At 44.4% G+C, this 10,088-nt stretch overlaps 1 protein-coding gene across 1 annotated transcript in view; it reads left to right on the top strand.

The window, feature by feature from the left end:
• HTR7 (5-hydroxytryptamine receptor 7) overlaps positions 1-10,088 on the top strand; it is a 216,231-nt gene that overhangs the window by 159,279 nt on the left and 46,864 nt on the right. The gene's annotated exons all lie outside the window — the stretch shown is intronic.

The following is a 10,088-nucleotide window of genomic DNA, read 5'->3' as shown; positions in this document are numbered from 1 at the left end:
CAAGAATACCTACCCAATGCGTTTATACGAAGTATTGACTCAGGGGGTTGTATACTTCGGTAAATTAGATATTTCTGTATTTCATTTTTAACTATTTTGTAAAAATTTGTAAAAACAAATTTTTTTAATTATGGGTTACTACGTGTAGATAAAGGACAAAAAAGTCAATTGAATTAATGTGAAGTTCAGGCTGTAACACAACAAAATGTGGAAAAAAGTGAAGGGGTGTGAATACTTTCTGAAGGCACTGTACCTTCTGAAGCAGTAGCTACCTGTTCAGGTTAAAGTATCAGCGATGGAAATATTCACAACTGGTGATGGCCATCCCGATCCCCTACATAATTCTTATTTATATATATATATATATTTATATATATATAAATAATGCACTGAATTTAGACTTGCTGGTACACAACAGGTATTTGGTAAACACTAAATTTGACTTGTTGTCATATGCTACAAATACGATGAGGAATATTTTACCTCGGTAAAGGAAACTGCCATATTGCTTTCCCTTCAAAGGATAATATGGCCCACAAACCACTCCCTCCACACATTCTTTCATCTCACAGCATCAACACTATTATTAAGAGAAAGATGACGGTGTAACAGCACGAGAGGAGTAATTGATGTTGTAATGGTTCAGGAAATGCAGAAAATTACTTCTGTCTCTAATACCCTGCCATAGTACAGCCATTGCCTTGCCTTCGTAAGCGAGAGGCGCAATGATAAGGCCACTAGCAGTAGGTCCTTTAACTTTACTAGGCCCAATCGGCTTCAGCCAGTTAGGGAAATTACTGAGGACATGCCAAGGAAGAGGTTTTGCGTCTACAACTGCAGAGTCACCTGAAGTAGTTGATGCCGTGGTTGAGCACCCTCTTTCGAGAGGGATGCTGTGTCGTCTGTTTCAAGGAGGAACATCAAACAAGATAATGAGGACACCCCTCTGTTGTCTGGAGCAATGCCAACTTCCCTTTAGGATACAACTTCATTTTTCCTTCTGAACCCGTGAATAGCCCAGGTAACTCGTTTTCTGCTCTGCCATAGTGACATAGTACAATATGCACTTTGAAAATGTGCCTGCCAGTCAATCTGAGGCCATTACAACCTGCGCATGCCATTTCTCCTGCACAGCGTCGTTAACAAATCTGATGAGTACCACCAATCATATGCTTGTTTGGTGCAAGTTTCTCAGAGAGAGCAAGATGCTTTCATTTATTGATTTTAGGCCAAAGGGATGGGAGAGGTGTGTGTGCGTTGTGCGTGTGTGAGTGTGCGTGTGTGAGTGTGCGTCAGTGAGTCTGCATGCAGATCAACATAAGTATCGTGCCCTGTTGTAATATTTCCCCCTATTAGGCCATCAGCTCAGTTGGAGGAAATTGTCTAGTGTATCCATCACGTTTTTATGCCTCCGCCCCCGAAGGTGGCCGGAGGCATTATGTTTTCGGGTTGTCTGTCTGTCCGTCCGTCCGTCCGTACAGACTAAACCTCGTTTTTCTCAGCAACCATATGTCTAATTGAGACGAAACTTTCAGGGTAGGAGTGACACCCATGCAGAATGTTTTTATGATAACTGTGACGTCATAGGTCACGTGGTATGGCACCCATCTTGGATTAAACGCAAATAATTAAAAAATTATTTCTCGGAAACCGCTGAATGGAAAAATTTGAAAGTTGGCACATTATCAAGTACTCGCAATGGGGAACAAAAGCATTATAATGATGACTTCATAGGTGAAGTGGTATACCAGCCAAAAATGTTTTAATCGAATTCCTTATCCTAAAAATCTGAAATTGCATGCACATGATCTATGACCCATTTGTATTGAAATATTAAATTTATGACATCATCGGTCACATGGTTTGGCAGCCATATTGTACTTGACCTAAAACCTTAAAAAAACATCTTCTCCCAAACCACCAAATCGATTGACTCGAAACTTTACCTGTGTCATTGACTAGGCATGGCGATAAAAAAAATTATCATGAAAATATCATTGGTCACATGGTGTGGCAGCCATATTGGATTGAAGGAAAATATTAAATAATTATATCTCTGAAACCGCTTACCCTATTGATGTGAAATTTTATACAAATATCATCTAACACCACTGGTGCATACAATTTGAAAATGATGATGTCGTAGGTCACGTGGTTTGGCAGCCATCTTGGATAGAAAAACGTACCTTATCCGATCAACAAGAAACTTCACAAACGTGATCCCCTACCCATACGTATGCAGAGTGTACATTTCTAAGGTCATATGTCATGTGGCAGCCATATTAGCTTGAAAGCCGATATTTAAAAATTTTCCTTCTCTGAAACTGCTTCACCGAACGATGTAAAACCTGTCATGGCTGGTGAAAATGTGATCGTTGCAGAAAACAGCTGAAGGGATGTAAATCAAACTTGTTTATTTTTCGGACAACGAATGAGTGCGTCTACCCGTTGTGGGACTTTTTTTTTTTTTTTTTTTTTTTTGTATACTGAATCGAGGCTCGTGAAAGAGCTGACATTTACTTCACAAACTAATCAACCAGACAAACAAAATATATAAAAAGAGGGAGCGGAGGACAAAGATGGGGAGAGAAGGGGAAGCACACAAACACTTGAGAGCACACAACATTTGAGAGCAGGGAGATGTGTGGGAGGGAGAGGGCTTGGGGGGGAGGAGGCGTGGGAAGAGGGGGGGGGGCTGGGAGAAGTATAAAACACAAGGACAACAAGGACTTCCAGGACAGAAGTTGGTATTTCAAAAAAGTGGAATTGGGGTGAAATTAGCGGAGGTAGAAAAGATCAAGGTTTTGGATGGGGGAAGATAAGAGATGGTGGTGAACAGCTGTTTTAAAGACTTGGAGGGTGGAGTGGGATTGGAGAGAGTGAGGGAGTTTGTTCCAGAGGCGGGAGAAAAGAGGAATGAAGGAGTGAAGGTGAGCAGAGAGTCTTGATTTTGGCAGTTTAACCATAAGAGGGTTGCAGGCAGATCTTGTGCGACCTGTAGGAATATTTGCGGGACAGAGCCCAGAGAGAGCTGGGGGGGCAAGGCCAGAGAGGAGTCGGTAGAAGATGGAAAGACCACCAACCTGCCTGCGGTGAGTGAGAGGCCCTTGGAGTTAGCTTCATCGCGGGAGATTCCATTGATTCTGAATGCTTTGGTTTCAACAGCGTGAAGACGAGCTAGGTGTGAGGCAGGAGCACCAGCCCAGAGGGGAGAGCAGTATTCCATTGAGCTGCGGATGAAAGCCTTGTATGTGGTGAGGAGCTCAGGTGTGCCAAGGAAGGACTTCGCATGATGGAGGATGCCCAGTCGGCGACTGGCTTTGGAGGCCAGATTTGAAATGTGGTTTTCCCAGGAAAGATCATGGCACTTTTACGGAATGGGTACGGACTGGGTACGGTGAGACCCAAAAGCTTGAGTGACAGAACTTCTTGGAGAGGATTATTCAGAAAGTGGATGGGGGGGTTGTCCAGTCGGTCTTTTCGGAGAGACATCGTAAGAGTATGAGATTTGTGAGGATTGAAAGACATGTTCCACTTGTTTGCCCAGTCTGTGATTTTGTCCAGGTCTGCAGAGAGTGAGGAGGCTGCAGACTGCCGATCTGAGGGATGAAGAATGGAGCGACAGAGAGTAGAGTAATCAGCAAAGAGATAGAGAGGATTTTCAAAAGAGTCAGAGAGATCATTGATGAAGACCAGAAAAAGCACAGGGCCCAGAACACTGCCTTGGGGAACTCCAGCCTGAACAGGAAGAGGAGATGAGAGAAACCCATTCAGGGCCACACGTTGACTACGACTAGAGAGGAAGTCCGCCAGCCATGCGTGGAGATTTCCATGGATACCAAAAGAGGAGAGTTTGGTGAGCAGAGCGGGGTGCTAGACCGTATCGAAGGCACGTGATATGTCAAGGGAGACAGCTCTAATTTCCTGTTTGGCATTGAGGACCTCCATCCATTGTTGAGAAAGCAGAAGCAGCATGTCCAGAGTAGAGTGACCTGGTCAGGTCTGAAACCAAATTGATGATCAGAGATCAAGCCATTGGAGAAGAGGAAAGATTTCATATCCGAAGCAATGATGGCTTCCATGACTTTGCTGATAATTGGGAGAAGGCTGATTGGTCTGTAGTTGCTGGGATCTGTTTTTGCACCTTTTTTGTGCAAAGCGGTGATGTTGGCAGATTTCCAAGCAGATGGCAGATGACCTTGAACAAAAGAGAGGGAGAAGAGAATAGAGAGAGGGAGTGAAAGAGCAGAAGAACAGGATTTTAGGACCCGTGGGCTGATGCCATCAGGTCGAGTTGCAGAATCAGAGTCGAGGGTTGACAGAAACTTTTCCACCTTGCCAAGAGGAAAGGACACAGAGTCCAGGCGCAGCTGGGTATGACTGGGTACGGTGGGTACAGAGAGGGATGGGTTTGGGACACAAGATTTAGAGGCAAACACAGAGTTGAGGCATTCAGCTTTTTCACGTGCGGAGTCGGCCGTGTGGCCGTTTGAGGTGAGGGAGGGGATGGAGGGGGAACAAACACCAGAAACAGATTTGACCAGACACCACCAGGATTTGGAAGAGGGAGACAGATAAGAGAGTTCTGTCCTGAGAACGGAGAGATATTGTTTCCTGGCTCTCCTGAGGGAGGACACACACTTGTTTCGGGCTTTGTGAAAGGAAATGAGATTTCCTTCCGTTGGATTTGCTTTCCAGGAGACGAAAGCAAGTTGTTTCTGGGCAATAGCCTCACCACAAGATTCCGTGTATCATGGACGGGAGGAAGGGTATGACAACTGAAGACGAGATGGGATAAATCTGTGCACGAGAGAGAGCAATTTACTTTGGAAGAATTCCCAGGATGAGTTGATGTCAGAGGCGGTAGAGATGGGAGACCAGTCCAGATGATTGATGGCTGCTTGAAGACCGTGCCAGTTGGCCTGAGTGAAATGCCAGACTCGTCGACGCTGAGGAGGCTCTCTGAGAATGGTCAGAGAGATGTCCACTTTAACAAGCACATGATCAGATGAGCCGATTGGAGCAGAAGAAGAGCAGCAGACATTTTCAGGGAAGTTAGTCATAACCAAGTCCAGAAGAGAAGATGCTCCGTTGACTGAGATCCGGGTCGGGAAATTGACAGATTGTGTCAGTCCCAGTGAGTCACAGAAGTCCTTTGCTGAAGAGCCATGGCTGGTAAGAGAGGTACCCACACCAAGCCAACTGGCATGGTGACAATTGAAATCACCACATATGAGGAAGAGAGAGTTGGGATGGGTAGATAGAAGTTGGTCCATATTATCAGACAGCGAGATGTAGATGGAGTCATCACTGTTTGGTGGACGGTACAACACACATATGAACAAAAGGTGGGAGCGAAGGGGAAGCCGTAGCCAAAGGTATTCCTGGGGGTGAGGTGGAGAGAGGGCAGTGCAGGGCGAGTGAGGAAGAGAGTTTTTTATAAAGATAGCAACCCCCCCCCCCCCCCTCCGGGACGAGGCTCAGGTCTATCATACCCGAGGAGGGAGTAACCTGGGAGAGATACCAAGGAATCAGAGACATCATGAAGGAGGAAAGTTTCTGTTAAGCAGATCATGTCTGGTTTGACAGAAGCAACCTGTATGGAGAGATCAGTCAAGTTTGAGCGAAGGCCCCGGATGTTTGAGGTCCATACTGTTAAAGAAGAGGAAGGGAGAGCATCGGATACAGAACAGGGGGGGGGGGGGCGGTAGGGTAAGATGTGGAAGAGGAGGAAGAGGTAGGGAGAGCTGTTGAAGGTGTGTCAGAGATTTCAGAATAGCTTGGAGAAAGGGAAGAATGGGGCGGACAAAAGGTTTGATGGTGATTGGGTGAGGCACAGTGAGGTGTTATTTGAGGAGGGGGAAGAGTGAGGCAGAAGGTTGAGGGAGATGAAGGTGAAAGTTGGAAGGGGGAAGAAGCGGGGAGGACGCTTTGAGGAGGAGGGGTGAGAGGGGAGTCTAGGAGGGGAGGAGTGAGGGAGAGTCTCGGAGGGGAGGGGTGTGGGGGGAGTTTAGGAGGGAAGGGGCAAGGGGGAAGATTTGAAAGAGATGGGTGATGGGGATGATTTGGAGGGGAGGGGCACGGGGGTAGAATTAGAGGGGAGGGGTGATGGGGAAGTTTTGGAGGGGAGGGGTGATGGGGAAGTTTTGGAGGGAAGGGATGATGGGGAAAATTTGGACGGGAGGGGCAAGGGGGAAGATTTGAAAGGGTGGGGTGATGGGGAAGATTTGGAGGGGAGGGCAAGGGGGAATATTTGAAAGAGATGGGTGATGGGGAAGATTTGGAGCGGAGGGGCAAGGGGGTGGATTTGGAGGGGAGGGGTGATGGGGAAGTTTTGAAGGGGAGAGGTGATGGGGAAGTTTTTGAGGGAAGGGGTGATGGGGAAGTTTTGGAGGGAAGGGGTGATGGGGAAGATTTGGAGGGGAGGGGTGAGATTGGATTTTGAAAAATGTACGATTAATGGGAAACGGACATTTATTGCAAAATGAGTTTCTTGAGACCTTCGAGTCAAAAATATGTTTGAGGATGCTGAAGGATGGGTGGAGTTCTGGAGAGTTTAGGGAATGTATGAAAGAGGCACTGTAGCTGTAAGAGATGGAATTTTTTTTTGGAATGAATAGATTTGGTGAGCAAGTCGAAAGCATCCTTTTATAGAAGAAGAAGAAAAAGGTGTTATAGTATATGACAGAATACAGTTCTTCAGGGGACAGTTGAAATATTTTTTAACGACGTGCACGTGATCACGAACAACGTGGTCGAAGAACAAACGAACAAATAAGAACGAACAACGGATAAGAACAGAGAAGGGAATTTTTATTTTTTTTATTTTTTATTTTTTTTGAGTTGAGATGAAAACAGAGACAGAGACCGAATGTGAACGTGAAAAATAGAGACCGGAAGTAATTGCGAGCGCAATCGAAGAACCGCTGAGACAGAAACAAAGCCTCAAGCCAAGGTCAGACACGGTAGCCTACTAGTACTACACTAGGCCTCAGAATACGCGACACGAACTAACCGACGATTCTGTACACAGGTATGAAAAAACCAACACCAATAATACTATTAAAGACACACCAATAGTTACACACACCGAAAGAAAGATACAGTTTCGACAAAAACACAATTGTGAAAAGTTACTTAACTTCGAAAGCGTGCGCGCATGGACAGCTTTGAAGAGACGTGACCTCCAATCTTCATTGGAGTTACATGACTTTGCAGAGGCATATTGGCGACACAGTCGCATTGTTTTAGTTACATCTAATTTGACCACAAGTTTATGTTGTACCTTGAATGTGAATAGTGTCAACGTTATGCATGTCTGTTCCTGAGTGTGTGTTCTCAACACCACCCATGGTTTGAGTTGTGCTACAAAGTCTACAGAATCCACTAGCGTACACAATCAGCCCCAGGCACAGTTTGACAAAGTTGTCTAAAAATTTGAAACATAACAGTTATATGGTTAACTTTTATCATATACAAAGCATTACCAATATATTTTATATGATGTGCGAATTTATTGGGTCAGTGATACCCCTTGCACCTTCCGGAAGGAACGATATATAGCAGGATTTCTCAAAAAGTTGTGGAGCGATGTGGACGAAGCCTGGTAGAGAGGTTGGGTGGGTGTGAGACGAGGACTAATCGATTCGATTTTGGTGAAGATCTGAATATGGATCATACGAGAATTATTTGATTTTTAAGTGATTCTTCACCATTGAGGGATCGGGCGAAAAGTGATATATAACATGATATTTAAAAAAGTTATGGTTGGATTATGACGAAACTAGGTGGATGGGTTTGTTAGGTGACAAGAACAAGCCGATTCGATTTTGGTTCAGGTCCGAATCCAGATCCGGCCGATGATTGGGATACAAAACATAAACTGTTCAGCCTGGCAGAGGTATGGACTCTACTGAGTGGCGTTCTAGTTTATGTTGTGGTTCTGGAACAAGACAAACAATATATTTATAACAGCTCTCACTTCCCCTCCCACCCCACAACTTGATTAAGAGTAAATAACGTCATTTTAAAAGTTTATTTGAAAGTTACCCTATGCATTAAAAAGCCCTTAAATATGGCATTTCAATATGTGTTCAGAAGCACCCAAACCAGATATGGTATCTCCCCCAGGGACGTCTACCTGGTCCATCTTTCCAGATCATTACACTGCACACGTGAAGTGAAAAGCAGTTGTCTAGCTACGTCACTCTGTGATCGAGGAACTACTTAAATTCAATTGAATTATTTATATTTTTTAACAATGTCGAACATGAATCGAAAGAGGAACCTGCAGTTTAGCACTACTTTGGCTCTGAAATTGGCAAAATGGACAGAATCTCATCCCGATCGCGCATGCGCAGAGCAGAGTAAGGTATAGTATTTTTGTCAGTCTGTCTGTCTGTCTGCCTGGCAGTTAAACCAAATGGAAAATCAATCCAAACAGGAAGGTTACTGTTTTTAGGGATGTCATGAAGGACACAAACAACAGGCCGAAGGACTATTGTAACGTATCAAATAAGGTGGTGTAAAAGATGGTGCATAAACGGCGGTAAATGTTCGATTTTTTTCCCCCAAAGCCTTTAAAACCTTTATTTATTTATTTTCAATTGAATTATATACTTGAACAATGTAGGACACACATCACATTGTTGGCGGTTCCAAAAAACCTTCTGTTTAGCACTACTGTACCTGAACAAAATATTTACACTGCCTCATGCCCTGAGGGCAAAATAACTGAGAAATTCCACATTCAAACAAATATGGTGGCCCCTAGCACTGTTTAAGTGCAAAACGCAAAGCAAGAGTTGAAAAGACCCTTTCCATGTCCTTTTTCTCAAGACTGCGTGTGGTAAGGTGTGGCAAGACTTCAGGTTTTCAAAGGAATGTTTCATCTCTGTACGTCTGTACGTTTGTTTGTTTGTCTGTGACCGCTGTTTCTCGACAACTACCGGTCCGATATACTTGAAACTTGCCAGGTATATTGCTGGGGACCCGAGGATGTGCCTTTTCAAGGTTTCATATTAATCGGACAATTACTTACCGAGCTATGTCCAAAAAACGATTCAACCAATCAGAGAGCAGCGAACGATCGCGTGTGCCGAACGTGGAGGACACACTCTGCCTCGGATGGCACATTTGAGAGCGTATTCATTTATTTCACGTTTGCAAACTATGTTGGCGTTAAACTATGTTTTAAAACTAATAAAACCGAATTTGCGATTCATTCGCTTTCCTGCGCGTTTGTGCACGCGATGGCGATTTCTTTACCAAACTCCGGAAGCCGTTCGCTTTGGACCAAACCATTGCATGTAAATAGAGGGGGGGGGATTGTCACCGTACTCGCAAGCCGTTCGCTTTGGACCAAACCATTTCATGTAAATAGAGGGGGGGGGATATAATTTTAGATATAGATATAGTACGGGCAATGCCCTAGTGTTTCAAATTCCGATGACGCGACCTATACCAAGAACCTCTCTCCTGACATTTCAATATTGAACATTGACCGAGCATTTTAGTCCATTTTTCTCAACAGGTCTTTGGACTTATTCATGACATGGCATGCACCTGTCGTGACAAATGATCCACTCGGCATTCCCAGGTGGCTGTGAAAGGAACCGTGAAGATGCCGTATTTATCTTGCACATACGAGGCTGCGTCTCCTTATGATTCCATTACAAAGTCCAATTCTGTTCAACATGAACAATCACAGGGCACCTTTATATCCCGAAACCCTGAACAATATAGATGACCTTCTCTAAACCAGGCTTTTCAATGTTAAAGGGTAATAGTTCTACGTGTTAGATTGCAAACTGTGGCCATTTTGAATACAGATCCAATTTCACCTTGACAATACCTCCACATACTCGATGACAGTCGTCAAAATCGATCTCAGAGGCATTTTCTCTTTTCTGTGAGTCAGGGTGTAATGCAAATGATCTTCAAGCGTGCTCTGAAATTTTAAGTATATTGAGAGGGGTGCAGGAACCATAACCCTAGTATGAATGGTGGGAGAGGATGGCCTCTTCAGTTCCGGTTATATGTTCGGTATCCTGAATGTTTGCACCAGAGGGCCTCTGACTGATGATCTA

This window comes from Myxine glutinosa, chromosome 3, assembly GCF_964187855.1.
Source record: "Myxine glutinosa chromosome 3, kmMyxGlut1.1, whole genome shotgun sequence".
NCBI classification, from domain to species: domain Eukaryota; kingdom Metazoa; phylum Chordata; class Myxini; order Myxiniformes; family Myxinidae; genus Myxine; species Myxine glutinosa.
This window is presented reverse-complemented; position numbering and strand designations above follow the sequence as displayed.